This window comes from Electrophorus electricus, chromosome 5 (assembly GCF_041902795.1).
Source record: "Electrophorus electricus isolate QZ-2024a chromosome 5, ASM4190279v1, whole genome shotgun sequence".
In the NCBI taxonomy this organism is placed as follows: Eukaryota; Metazoa; Chordata; class Actinopteri; order Gymnotiformes; family Gymnotidae; genus Electrophorus; species Electrophorus electricus.
This window is the reverse complement of record NC_137501.1, coordinates 34,736,089-34,750,193: the sequence shown is the minus strand read 5'-3', so window position 1 is coordinate 34,750,193 and position 14,105 is coordinate 34,736,089.

Genomic DNA, 14,105 nt, shown 5'->3' with positions numbered 1-14,105 from the left:
GCCGCTTAAAGGCGATTACAGGGGAGATGCAGCCCTTTCCAAAGAGCCATGAACAGACTTCTACTACCAAGGAGCCCAAAGATATTAAGCCGCAATGACGTCCGACGCGCGCATTTTCTCCGCTGCGCAGCACATTAAAAAAAATCATAGCGTGAAAACCGTGGGTTCGATCCGCGTGCCGCTCGAAGCCGATTACAGGGGAGATGCATCCCTTTCCAAAGAGCCATGAACAGACTTCCTACTCCCACGGAGCCCAAAGATATTAAGCCGCAAATACGTCCAACGCGCGTCTTTTCTACGCCGCGCACACATTTAAAAAATCGTATCGTAAGAACGGTGGGTCCGATCCGCGTGCCGCTTAAAGGAGATTACAGGGGAGATTCATCCCTTTCCAAAGAGCCATGAACAGACTTTCTACTCCCAAGGAGACCAGAGATATTAACAGATAAAGCGTTACGCTCCAGTCGGATGAGCGAGAAACGCTTGTACAATTGCAACGAATTGGAGGAGAAAGTTTAAACAAACGCGCTGACTTTGAAGGCTCACATCTAGGCCGGGCCAGGTTCAAATGGCCTGCAACTCGGTCCGCATCACGTCCATGACTTTTCCTAACGAACGCCACCTGCCAAGCTTTCGGCCCGTCCCTGTCGGCATTAAAAAATCGTAGCGTGATAACGATGGTTCCGATGCGCGTGCCGCTCGAAGGCGATTACAGGGGAGATACAGCCCTTTCCAAAGAGCCATGAACAGACTTTCTACTCCCAAGGAGACAAGAGATATTAAGCCGCAAATAAGTCCTACGCGCGTCTTTTCTACGCCGCGCACCACATTTAAAAAATCGTAGCGTAAGAACGGTGGGTCCGATCCGCGTGCCGCTTAAAGGCGATTACAGGGGAGATGCAACCCTTTCCAAAGAACCATGAAAAGACTTTCTACTCCCAAGGAGACAAGAGATATTAAGCCGCAATGACGTCCGACGCGCTCATTTTCTCCGCCGCGCACCACATTTAAAAAAATCATAGCGTGAAAACCGTGGGTTCCATCCGCGTGCCGCTCGAAGGCGATTACAGGGGAGATGCAGCCCTTTCCAAAGAGCCATGAACAGACTTTCTACTCCCAATGAGACAAGAGATATTAAGCCGCAAATACGTCCGGCGCGCGTCTTTTCTCCGCCGCGCAACACATTTAAAAAAAATCGTAGCGTGAAAACCGTGGGTTCGATCCGCGTGCCGCTCGAAAGCGATTACAGGGGAGATGCATCCCTTTCAAAAGAGCCATGAACAGACTTTCTACTCCCAAGGAGACCAGAAATATTAACATATAAAGCGTTACGCTCCAGTCGGATGAGCGAGAAACGCTTCTACAATTGCAACGAATTGGAGGAGAAAGTTTAAACAAACGCGCTGAATTTGAACGCTCACATCTAGGCCGGTCCAGGTCCAAATGGCCTGCAACTCGGTGCGCATCACCTCCATGACTGTCCCTAACGAACGCCACCTGCCACGCTTTCGGCCCGTCCCTAGAGGCATTAAAAAATCGTAGCGTGATAACGATGGTTCGGATCCGCGTGCCGCTCGAAGGCGATTACAGGGGAGATGCAGCCCTTTCCAAAGAGCCATGAACAGACTTCCTACTCCCAAGGAGCCCAAAGATATTAAGCCGCAAATACGTCCTACGCGCGTCTTTTCTACGCCGCGCACCACATTTAAAAAATCGTATCGTAAGAACGGTGGGTCCGATCCGCGTGCCGCTTAAAGGCGATTACAGGGGAGATGCAGCCCTTTCCAAAGAGCCATGAATAGACTTTCTACTCCTAAAGAGCCCAAAGATATTAAGCCGCAAATACGTCCTACGCGCGTCTTTTATACGCCGCGCACCACATTTAAAAAATCGTATCGTAAGAACGGTGGGTCCGATCCGCGTGCCGCTTAAAGGCGATTACAGGGGAGATGCAGCCCTTTCCAAAGAGCCATGAATAGACTTTCTACTCCCAAGGAGACCAGAGATATTAACAGATAAAGCGTTACGCTCCAGTCGGATGAGCGAGAAACGCTTGTACAATTGCAACGAATTGGAGGAGAAAGTTTAAACAAACGCGCTGACTTTGAACGCTCACATCTAGGCCGGGCCAGGTCCAAATGGCCTGCAACTCGGCGCGCATCACCTCCATGACTGTCCCTAACGAACGCCACCTGCCACGCTTTCGGCCCGTCCCTGTCGGCATTAAAAAATCGTAGCGTGATAACGATGGTTCCGATCCGCGTGCCGCGCGAAGGCGATTACAGGGGAGATGCATCCCTTTCCAAAGAGCCATGAACAGACTTCCTACTCCCACGGAGCCCAAAGATATTAAGCCGCAAATACGTCCAACGCGCGTCTTTTCTACGCCGCGCACACATTTAAAAAATCGTATCGTAAGAACGGTGGGTCCGATCCGCGTGCCGCTTAAAGGAGATTACAGGGGAGATGCATCCCTTTCCAAAGAGCCATGAACAGACTTTCTACTCCCAAGGAGACCAGAGATATTAACAGATAAAGCGTTACGCTCCAGTCGGATGAGCGAGAAACGCTTGTACAATTGCAACGAATTGGAGGAGAAAGTTTAAACAAACGCGCTGACTTTGAAGGCTCACATCTAGGCCGGGCCAGGTTCAAATGGCCTGCAACTCGGTCCGCATCACGTCCATGACTTTTCCTAACGAACGCCACCTGCCAAGCTTTCGGCCCGTCCCTGTCGGCATTAAAAAATCGTAGCGTGATAACGATGGTTCCGATGCGCGTGCCGCTCGAAGGCGATTACAGGGGAGATACAGCCCTTTCCAAAGAGCCATGAACAGACTTTCTACTCCCAAGGAGACAAGAGATATTACGCGCATTTTCTCCGACGCGCACCACGTTTAAAAAATCGTAGCGTGAGAACGGTGGGTCCGATCCGCGTGCCGCTTAAAGGCGATTACAGGGGAGATGCATCCCTTTCCAAAGAGCCATGAACAGACTTTCTACTCCCAAGGAGCCCAAAGATATTAAGCCGCAAATAAGTCCTACGCGCGTCTTTTCTACGCCGCGCACCACATTTAAAAAATCGTAGCGTAAGAACGGTGGGTCCGATCCGCGTGCCGCTTAAAGTCGATTACAGGGGAGATGCAACCCTTTCCAAAGAACCATGAAAAGACTTTCTACTCCCAAGGAGACAAGAGATATTAAGCCGCAATGACGTCCGACGCGCTCATTTTCTCCGCCGCGCAGCACATTTAAAAAAATCATAGCGTGAAAACCGTGGGTTCGATCCGCGTGCCGCTCGAAGGCGATTACAGGGGAGATGGAGCCCTTTCCAAAGAGGCATGAACAGACTTCCTACTCCCAAGGAGCCCAAAGATATTAAGCCGCAAATACGTCCTACGCGCGTCTTTTCTCCGCCGCGCACCACATTTAAAAAAATCATAGCGTGAAAACCGTGGGTTCGATCCGCGTGCCGCTCGAAGGCGATTACAGGGGAGATGCAGCCCTTTCCAAAGAGCCATGAAAAGACTTTCTACTCCCAAGGAGACAAGAGATATTAAGCCGAAATGACGTCCGACGCGCGCATTTTCTCCGCCGCGCACCACATTTAAAAAAATCATAGCGTGAAAACCGTGGGTTCGATCCGCGTGCCGCTCGAAGGCGATTACAGGGGAGATGCAGCCCTTTCCAAAGAGCCATGAAAAGACTTTCTACTCCCAAGGAGACAAGAGATATTAACATATAAAGCGTTACGCTCCAGTCGGATGAGCGAGAAACGCTTGAGCAGTTGCAACGAATTGGAGGAGAAAGTTTAAACAAACGCGCTGACTTTGAACGCTCACATCTAGGTCTGGCCAAGTCCAAATGGCGTGCAACTCGGTGCGCATCACCTCCATGACTGTCCCTAACGAACGCCACCTGCCACGCTTTCGGCCCGTCCCTGGCGGCTTTAAAAAATCGTAGCGTGATAACCGTGGGTCCAATCCGCTTGAAGCTCGAAGGCGATTAGAGGGGAGATGCACCCCTTTCCAAAGAGCCATGAACAGACTTCCTACTCCCAAGGAGACAAGAGATATTAAGCCACAAATACGTCCGGACCGCGTCTTTTCTCCTCAGCTCACCACATTTAAAAAAATCGTAGCGTGAAAACCGTGGGTTCGATATAGTATACATACAGAGTATATAGTTTGACCAAAAGATCGTGCTGAACTTTGATCTCCTGGTTCTTCATCTCCAGCGCCACTTTCAGACTCATAATGTCCTCCTCTATGGGCTGGTATAACACAGACACGAATCATCACTACAGCCAGTACAATGGAAAGGTGGGAATGTGTACTGAATGTGTACTGACGTTATAAGTGAGAGGTGGTGGTACTGGTGGATGTGTACTGACACTATAAGGGATCTCTACCTGCAGTGACAGTTTGAGCTTCTCAAGTTCTTCCTCCAGAGATTTCTTCTCCTGTTCACAGGCCATTTTCATATCTGCCAGAGCAAGTATCATTACTGCTGGATATAACACAGATTGTATATACTACATAATTACTGCTGAATATATAAAATATAATATATATAGTACTATACATATATTAGTGTCACTTTTATTGGAGCCTAAAGGCTAACATTCATTATTAGTTATGTTAGTATTATTGCATTTCCATAGTACTTACTCTTGATGGACCTGTTATGCTCCTCCTCCTCCTGCTGTTTCTGCAGGAGCTCTGTCTCCTCCTGCTGCTTGTGTTTCAGCATCTCCTGAAGAACCTGCAGCTCCTTCTGCTTCTGCAACCTCAACTCCTTCAGCTGCTCAAACAAACTGTTCTCCAACTCCTCCTTCTCACACCGCAAACACTCCAATCGGGCCACAGGCCCCACTAGTGACACAGAACCACACACACACACACACACACAGACACACACACACACACACACACAGAGAGAGAGATAAACATGTATAAATGTATAAGAATTTGTGGATAAAATTATTATGAGATTATTTATAATCAAACGACTACACTACACAACCACATCTTCCTTTTATTTACATATTATACAGATATTTAGAGATATTTACATTTTATTTACCCGCGTGCGTCTCTCTTCTCCAAGGTAGCGGAGAGATATGAAAGGATAAAAGGGGAAAAGAATAAAATGCACGTCGGTTTTAAATTCGCAGGCTACCTGCGCTGAAGGCGTGGAAAACGAGCACGTGACGGAAAGGCTTCCGTACCCGATGGGTCCAAATCACATGCCCAGCAAAGTAGCCTTAAACCTGGACACACAATGGAGACCATTTGACCCTTTAAAATCATACTACAACCAGACTTCCAGGCCCAAGAGGTCACACAGTCATGCCCAGCAAAGTAGCTCTGGGCCTGGGCACACTTCACGCAGTTTGACCGTTTAAATAAAACTAGAAACAGACTTCCTGGCCCAAGAGGTCACACAGTCATGCCCAGCAAGGTTGCTTTAAACGTGGGCACACTTCAGACAGTTTCACTCTTTAAATCATTCAAAGCACCACATTTCAAGGCCCAAGAGGTCACAGAATCATGCCCATCAAAGTAGCTCTGGGCCTGGGCACACTTTACGGAGTTTGACCCTTTAAATAATACTACAACCAGACACATACAGGTGCGCACATATACACAGATACACATTCTGTTTAATTTCTTCACATCTGCAGACTAGAGTAAGCTGAGGGTATAGTGTTAAACCAGGAGCTACATAAACAGTATATAGTATATATAAAGAGGATATAGTGTTAAACCAGGTACTACATACAGAGTATAAAGTATACAAACAGAGTATATAGTTTGACCAAAAGATCGTGCTGATCTTTGATCTCCTGGTTCTTCATCTCCAGCGCCACTTTCAGACTCATAATGTCCTCCTCTATGGGCTGGTATAACACACATACGAATCATCACTACAGCCAGTACAATGGAAAGGTGGGAATGTGTACTGAATGTGTACTGACGTTATAAGTGAAAGGTGGAGGTACTGGTGGATGTGTACTGACACTATAAGGGATCTCTACCTGCAGTGACAGTCTGAGCTTCTCAAGTTCTTCCTCCAGAGATTTCTTCTCCTGTTCACAGGCCATTTTCATATCTGCCAGAGCAAGTATCATTACTGCTGGATATAACATAGATTGTATATACTACATAATTACTACTGAATATATAAAATATAATATATATAGTACTATACATATATTAGTATCACTTTTATTGGAGCCTAAAGGCTAGCATTCATTATTAGTTATGTTAGTATTATTGCATTTCCATAGTACTTACTCTTGATGGACCTGTTATGCTCCTCCTCCTCCTGCTGTTTCTGCAGGAGCTCTGTCTCCTCCTGCTGCTTGTGTTTCAGCATCTCCTGAAGAACCTGCAGCTCCTTCTGCTTCTGCAACCTCAACTCCTTCAGCTGCTCCAACAAACTGTTCTCCAACTCCTCCTTCTCACACCGCAAACACTCCAATCGGGCCACAGGCCCCACTAGTGACACAGAACCACACACACACACACACACACACACAAAGAGAGAGATAAACATGTATAAATGTATAAGAATTTGTGGATAAAATTATTATGAGATTATTTATAATCAAACGACTACACTACACAACCACATCTTCCTTTTATTTACATATTATACAGATATTTAGAGATATTTACATTTTATTTACCCGCGTGCGTCTCTCTTCTCCAAGGTAGCGGAGAGATATGAAAGGATAAAAGGGGAAAAGAATAAAATGCACGTCGGTTTTAAATTCGCAGGCTACCTGCGCTGAAGGCGTGGAAAACGAGCACGTGACGGAAAGGCTTCCGTACCCGATGGGTCCAAATCACATGCCCAGCAAAGTAGCCTTAAACCTGGACACACAATGGAGAGCATTTGACCCTTTAAAATCATACTACAACCAGACTTCCAGGCCCAAGAGGTCACACAGCCATGCCCAGCAAAGTAGCTCTGGGCCTGGGCACACTTCACGCAGTTTGACCGTTTAATAAAACTAGAAACAGACTTCCTGGCCCAAGAGGTCACAGTCATACCCAGCAAAGTACGTTTAAACCTGGAAACAAATCAGATCCTTTCTGTCATTCAAAGGAATGGGCCTGCAACTCACAACCACATCCCCAGTGAAGCGCACCGTCACCCAGCCACACTACCCCACCTTGCCCGTCCTGGAACAACCACACCTCCAGGGCACCACATGCCAATCTCTCATGCCCAGCAAACTGCAACCTCACGCAGCCAGGCCACACACTGTCTCCCCTTGTACAGTCCAAGGACGAACTCCTCCACAAACCTGGTGTTCGCGCACACACGCAATTACAACGAATTGGTGGAGAACTTTGAAACAAACGTGCTGACTTTGAATACTCACATCTAGGCTGGGCCAGGTCCAAATGGCCTGCAGCTCGGTGCGCATTAACTGCTTGACTGTCCGTCACAAACGCCACCTGCCAAGCGTTCGTTCCGTCCCTGGCGGATTTTAAAAAATCATAGCGTGAAAACCGTGGGATCGATCCGCGTGCCGCTCGAAGGCGATTACAGGGGAGATGCAGCCCTTTCCAAAGAGCCATGAAAAGACTTTCTACTCCCAATGAGACAAGAGATATCAAGCCGCAAATACGTCCGGCGCGCATCTATTCTCCGCCGCGCAACACATTTAAAAAAAATCGTAGCGTGAAAACCGTGGGTTCGATCCGCGTGCCGCTTAAAGGCGATTACAGGGGAGATGCAGCCCTTTCCAAAGAGCCATGAAAAGACTTTCTACTCCCAAGGAGACAAGAGATATTAAGCCGAAATGACGTCCGACGCGCGCATTTCCTCCGCCGCGCACCACATTTAAAAAAATCATAGCGTGAAAACCGTGGGTTCGATCCGCGTGCCGCTCGAAGGCGATTACAGGGGAGATGCAGCCCTTTCCAAAGAGGCATGAACAGACTTCCTACTCCCAAGGAGCCCAAAGATATTAAGCCGCAAATACGTCCTACGCGCGTCTTTTCTACGCCGCGCACCACATTAAAAAAATCGTATCGGAAGAACGGTGGGTCCAATCCGCGTGCCGCTTAAAGGCGATTACAAGGGAGATGCAAACCTTTCCAAAGAGCCATGAAAAGACTTTCTACTCCCAAGGAGACAAGAGATATTAAGCCGAAATGACGTCCGACGCGCGCATTTTCTCCGCCGCGCACCACATTTAAAAAAATCATAGCGTGAAAACCGTGGGTTCGATCCGCGTGCCGCTCGAAGGCGATTACAGCGGAGATGCAGCCCTTTCCAAAGAGCCATGAAAAGACTTTCTACTCCCAAGGAGACAAGAGATATTAAGCCGAAATGACGTCCGACGCGCGCATTTTCTCCGCCGCGCACCACATTTTAAAAAATCATAGCGTGAAAACCGTGGGTTCGATCCGCGTGCCGCTCGAAGGCGATTACAGGGGAGATGCAGCCCTTTCCAAAGAGCCATGAACAGACTTTCTACACCCAATGAGACAAGAGATATTAAGCCGCAAATACGTCCGGCGCGCGTCTTTTCTCCGCCGCGCAACACATTTAAAAAAATCGTAGCGTGAAAACCGTGGGTTCGATCCGCGTGCCGCTCGAAGGCGATTACAGGGGAGATGCAGCCCTTTCCAAAGAGCCATGAACAGACTTTCTACTCCCAAGGAGACCAGAGATATTAACAGATAAAGCGTTACGCTCCAGTCGGATGAGCGAGAAACGCTTGTACAATTGCAACGAATTGGAGGAGAAAGTTTAAACAAACGCGCAGACTTTGAAGGCTCACATCTAGGCCGGGCCAGGTCCAAATGGCCTGCAACTCGGTCCGCATCACGTCCATGACTTTTCCTAACGAACGCCACCTGCCAAGCTTTCGGCCCGTCCCTGTCGGCATTAAAAAATCGTAGCGTGATAAGGATGGTTCCGATCCGCGTGCCGCGCGAAGGCGATTACAGGGGAGATGCAGCCCTTTCCAAAGAACCATGAAAAGACTTTCTACTCCCAAGGAGACAAGAGATATTAAGCCGCAATGACGTCCGACGCGCGCATTTTCTCCGCCGCGCAGCACATTTAAAAAAATCATAGCGTGAAAACCGTGGGTTCGATCCACGTGCCGCTCGAAGGCGATTACAGGGGAGATGCAGCCCTTTCCAAAGAGGCATGAACAGACTTCCTACTCCCAAGGAGCCCAAAGATATTAAGCCGCAAATACGTCCTACGCGCGTCTTTTCTACGCCGCGCACCACATTTAAAAAATCGTATCGGAAGAACGGTGGGTCCAATCCGCGTGCCGCTTAAAGGCGATTACAAGGGAGATGCAAACCTTTCCAAAGAGCCATGAAAAGACTTTCTACTCCCAAGGAGACAATAGATATTAAGCCGAAATGACGTCCGACGCGCACATTTTCTCCGACGCGCACCACATTTAAAAAAATCATAGCGTGAAAACCGTGGGTTCGATCCGCGTGCCGCTCGAAGGCGATTACAGCGGAGATGCAGACCTTTCCAAAGAGCCATGAACAGACTTTCTACACCCAATGAGACAAGAGATATTAAGCCGCAAATACGTCCGGCGCGCGTCTTTTCTCCGCCGCGCAACACATTTAAAAAAATCGTAGCGTGAAAACCGTGGGTTCGATCCGCGTGCCGCTCGAAGGCGATTACAGGGGAGATGCAGCCCTTTCCAAAGAGCCATGAACAGACTTTCTACTCCCAAGGAGACCAGAGATATTAACAGATAAAGCGTTACGCTCCAGTCGGATGAGCGAGAAACGCTTGTACAATTGCAACGAATTGGAGGAGAAAGTTTAAACAAACGCGATGAATTTGAACGCTCACATCTAGGCCGGGCCAGGTCCAAATGGCCTGCAACTCGGTGCGCATCACCTCCATGACTGTCCCTAACGAACGCCACCTGCCACGCTTTCGGCCCGTCCCTAGAGGCATTAAAAAATCGTAGCGTAATAACGATGGTTCCGATCCGCGTGCCGCGCGAAGGCGATTACAGGCGAGATGCATCCCTTTCCAAAGAGCCATGAACAGACTTTCTACTCCCAAGGAGCCCAAAGATATTAAGCCGCAAATACGTCCTACGCGCGTCTTTTCTACGCCGCGCACCACATTTAAAAAATCATAGCGTGAAAACCGTGGGTTCGATCCGCGTGCCGCTCGAAGGCGATTACAGGGGAGATGCAGCCCTTTCCAAAGAGCCATGAACAGACTTCCTACTCCCAACGAGACAAGAGATATTAAGCCGCAATGATGTCCGACGCGCGCATTTTCTCCGCCGCGCACCACATTTAAAAAATCGTAGCGTGAGAACGGTGGGTCCGATCCGCGTGCCGCTTAAAGGCGATTACAGGGGAGATGCAGCCCTTTCCAAAGAGCCATGAACAGACTTTCTACTCCCAAGGAGACAAGAGATATTAAGCCGAAATGACGTCCGACGCGCGCATTTTCTCCGCCGCGCACCACATTTTAAAAAATCATAGCGTGAAAACCGTGGGTTCGATCCGCGTGCCGCTCGAAGGCGATTACAGGGGAGATGCAGCCCTTTCCAAAGAGCCATGAACAGACTTCCTACTCCCAACGAGACAAGAGATATTAAGCCGCAATGACGTCCGACGCACGCATTTATTGCTCCACGCACCACATTTAAAAAATCGTAGCGTGAGAACGGTGGGTCCGATCCGCGTGCCGCTTAAAGGCGATTACAGGGGAGATGCAGCCCTTTCCAAAGAGCCATGAAGAGACTTTCTACTCCCAAGGAGACAAGAGATATTAAGCCGCAATGACGTCCGACGCGCGCATTTTCTCCGCCGCGCACCACATTTAAAAAAATCATAGCGTGAAAACCGTGGGTTCGATCCGCGTGCCGCTCGAAGGCGATTACAGGGGAGATGCAGCCCTTTCCAAAGAGCCATGAACAGACTTCCTACTCCCACGGAGCCCAAAGATATTAAGCCGCAAATACGTCCAACGCGCGTCTTTTCTACGCCGCGCACACATTTAAAAAATCGTATCGTAAGAACGGTGGGTCCTATCCGCGTGCCGCTTAAAGGAGATTACAGGGGAGATGCATCCCTTTCCAAAGAGCCATGAACAGACTTTCTACTCCCAAGGAGACCAGAGATATTAACAGATAAAGCGTTACGCTCCAGTCGGATGAGCGAGAAACGCTTGTACAATTGCAACGAATTGGAGGAGAAAGTTTAAACAAACGCGCTGACTTTGAAGGCTCACATCTAGGCCGGGCCAGGTTCAAATGGCCTGCAACTCGGTCCGCATCACGTCCATGACTTTTCCTAACGAACGCCACCTGCCAAGCTTTCGGCCCGTCCCTGTCGGCATTAAAAAATCGTAGCGTGATAACGATGGTTCCGATGCGCGTGCCGCTCGAAGGCGATTACAGGGGAGATACAGCCCTTTCCAAAGAGCCATGAACAGACTTTCTACTCCCAAGGAGACAAGAGATATTACGCGCATTTTCTCCGACGCGCACCACGTTTAAAAAATCGTAGCGTGAGAACGGTGGGTCCGATCCGCGTGCCGCTTAAAGGCGATTACAGGGGAGATGCATCCCTTTCCAAAGAGCCATGAACAGACTTTCTACTCCCAAGGAGCCCAAAGATATTAAGCCGCAAATAAGTCCTACGCGCGTCTTTTCTACGCCGCGCACCACATTTAAAAAATCGTAGCGTAAGAACGGTGGGTCCGATCCGCGTGCCGCTTAAAGTCGATTACAGGGGAGATGCAACCCTTTCCAAAGAACCATGAAAAGACTTTCTACTCCCAAGGAGACAAGAGATATTAAGCCGCAATGACGTCCGACGCGCTCATTTTCTCCGCCGCGCAGCACATTTAAAAAAATCATAGCGTGAAAACCGTGGGTTCGATCCGCGTGCCGCTCGAAGGCGATTACAGGGGAGATGGAGCCCTTTCCAAAGAGGCATGAACAGACTTCCTACTCCCAAGGAGCCCAAAGATATTAAGCCGCAAATACGTCCTACGCGCGTCTTTTCTCCGCCGCGCACCACATTTAAAAAAATCATAGCGTGAAAACCGTGGGTTCGATCCGCGTGCCGCTCGAAGGCGATTACAGGGGAGATGCAGCCCTTTCCAAAGAGCCATGAAAAGACTTTCTACTCCCAAGGAGACAAGAGATATTAAGCCGAAATGACGTCCGACGCGCGCATTTTCTCCGCCGCGCACCACATTTAAAAAAATCATAGCGTGAAAACCGTGGGTTCGATCCGCGTGCCGCTCGAAGGCGATTACAGGGGAGATGCAGCCCTTTCCAAAGAGCCATGAAAAGACTTTCTACTCCCAAGGAGACAAGAGATATTAACATATAAAGCGTTACGCTCCAGTCGGATGAGCGAGAAACGCTTGAGCAGTTGCAACGAATTGGAGGAGAAAGTTTAAACAAACGCGCTGACTTTGAACGCTCACATCTAGGTCTGGCCAAGTCCAAATGGCGTGCAACTCGGTGCGCATCACCTCCATGACTGTCCCTAACGAACGCCACCTGCCACGCTTTCGGCCCGTCCCTGGCGGCTTTAAAAAATCGTAGCGTGATAACCGTGGGTCCAATCCGCTTGAAGCTCGAAGGCGATTAGAGGGGAGATGCACCCCTTTCCAAAGAGCCATGAACAGACTTCCTACTCCCAAGGAGACAAGAGATATTAAGCCACAAATACGTCCGGACCGCGTCTTTTCTCCTCAGCTCACCACATTTAAAAAAATCGTAGCGTGAAAACCGTGGGTTCGATATAGTATACATACAGAGTATATAGTTTGACCAAAAGATCGTGCTGAACTTTGATCTCCTGGTTCTTCATCTCCAGCGCCACTTTCAGACTCATAATGTCCTCCTCTATGGGCTGGTATAACACAGACACGAATCATCACTACAGCCAGTACAATGGAAAGGTGGGAATGTGTACTGAATGTGTACTGACGTTATAAGTGAGAGGTGGTGGTACTGGTGGATGTGTACTGACACTATAAGGGATCTCTACCTGCAGTGACAGTTTGAGCTTCTCAAGTTCTTCCTCCAGAGATTTCTTCTCCTGTTCACAGGCCATTTTCATATCTGCCAGAGCAAGTATCATTACTGCTGGATATAACACAGATTGTATATACTACATAATTACTGCTGAATATATAAAATATAATATATATAGTACTATACATATATTAGTGTCACTTTTATTGGAGCCTAAAGGCTAACATTCATTATTAGTTATGTTAGTATTATTGCATTTCCATAGTACTTACTCTTGATGGACCTGTTATGCTCCTCCTCCTCCTGCTGTTTCTGCAGGAGCTCTGTCTCCTCCTGCTGCTTGTGTTTCAGCATCTCCTGAAGAACCTGCAGCTCCTTCTGCTTCTGCAACCTCAACTCCTTCAGCTGCTCAAACAAACTGTTCTCCAACTCCTCCTTCTCACACCGCAAACACTCCAATCGGGCCACAGGCCCCACTAGTGACACAGAACCACACACACACACACACACACAGACACACACACACACACACACACAGAGAGAGAGATAAACATGTATAAATGTATAAGAATTTGTGGATAAAATTATTATGAGATTATTTATAATCAAACGACTACACTACACAACCACATCTTCCTTTTATTTACATATTATACAGATATTTAGAGATATTTACATTTTATTTACCCGCGTGCGTCTCTCTTCTCCAAGGTAGCGGAGAGATATGAAAGGATAAAAGGGGAAAAGAATAAAATGCACGTCGGTTTTAAATTCGCAGGCTACCTGCGCTGAAGGCGTGGAAAACGAGCACGTGACGGAAAGGCTTCCGTACCCGATGGGTCCAAATCACATGCCCAGCAAAGTAGCCTTAAACCTGGACACACAATGGAGACCATTTGACCCTTTAAAATCATACTACAACCAGACTTCCAGGCCCAAGAGGTCACACAGTCATGCCCAGCAAAGTAGCTCTGGGCCTGGGCACACTTCACGCAGTTTGACCGTTTAAATAAAACTAGAAACAGACTTCCTGGCCCAAGAGGTCACACAGTCATGCCCAGCAAGGTTGCTTTAAACG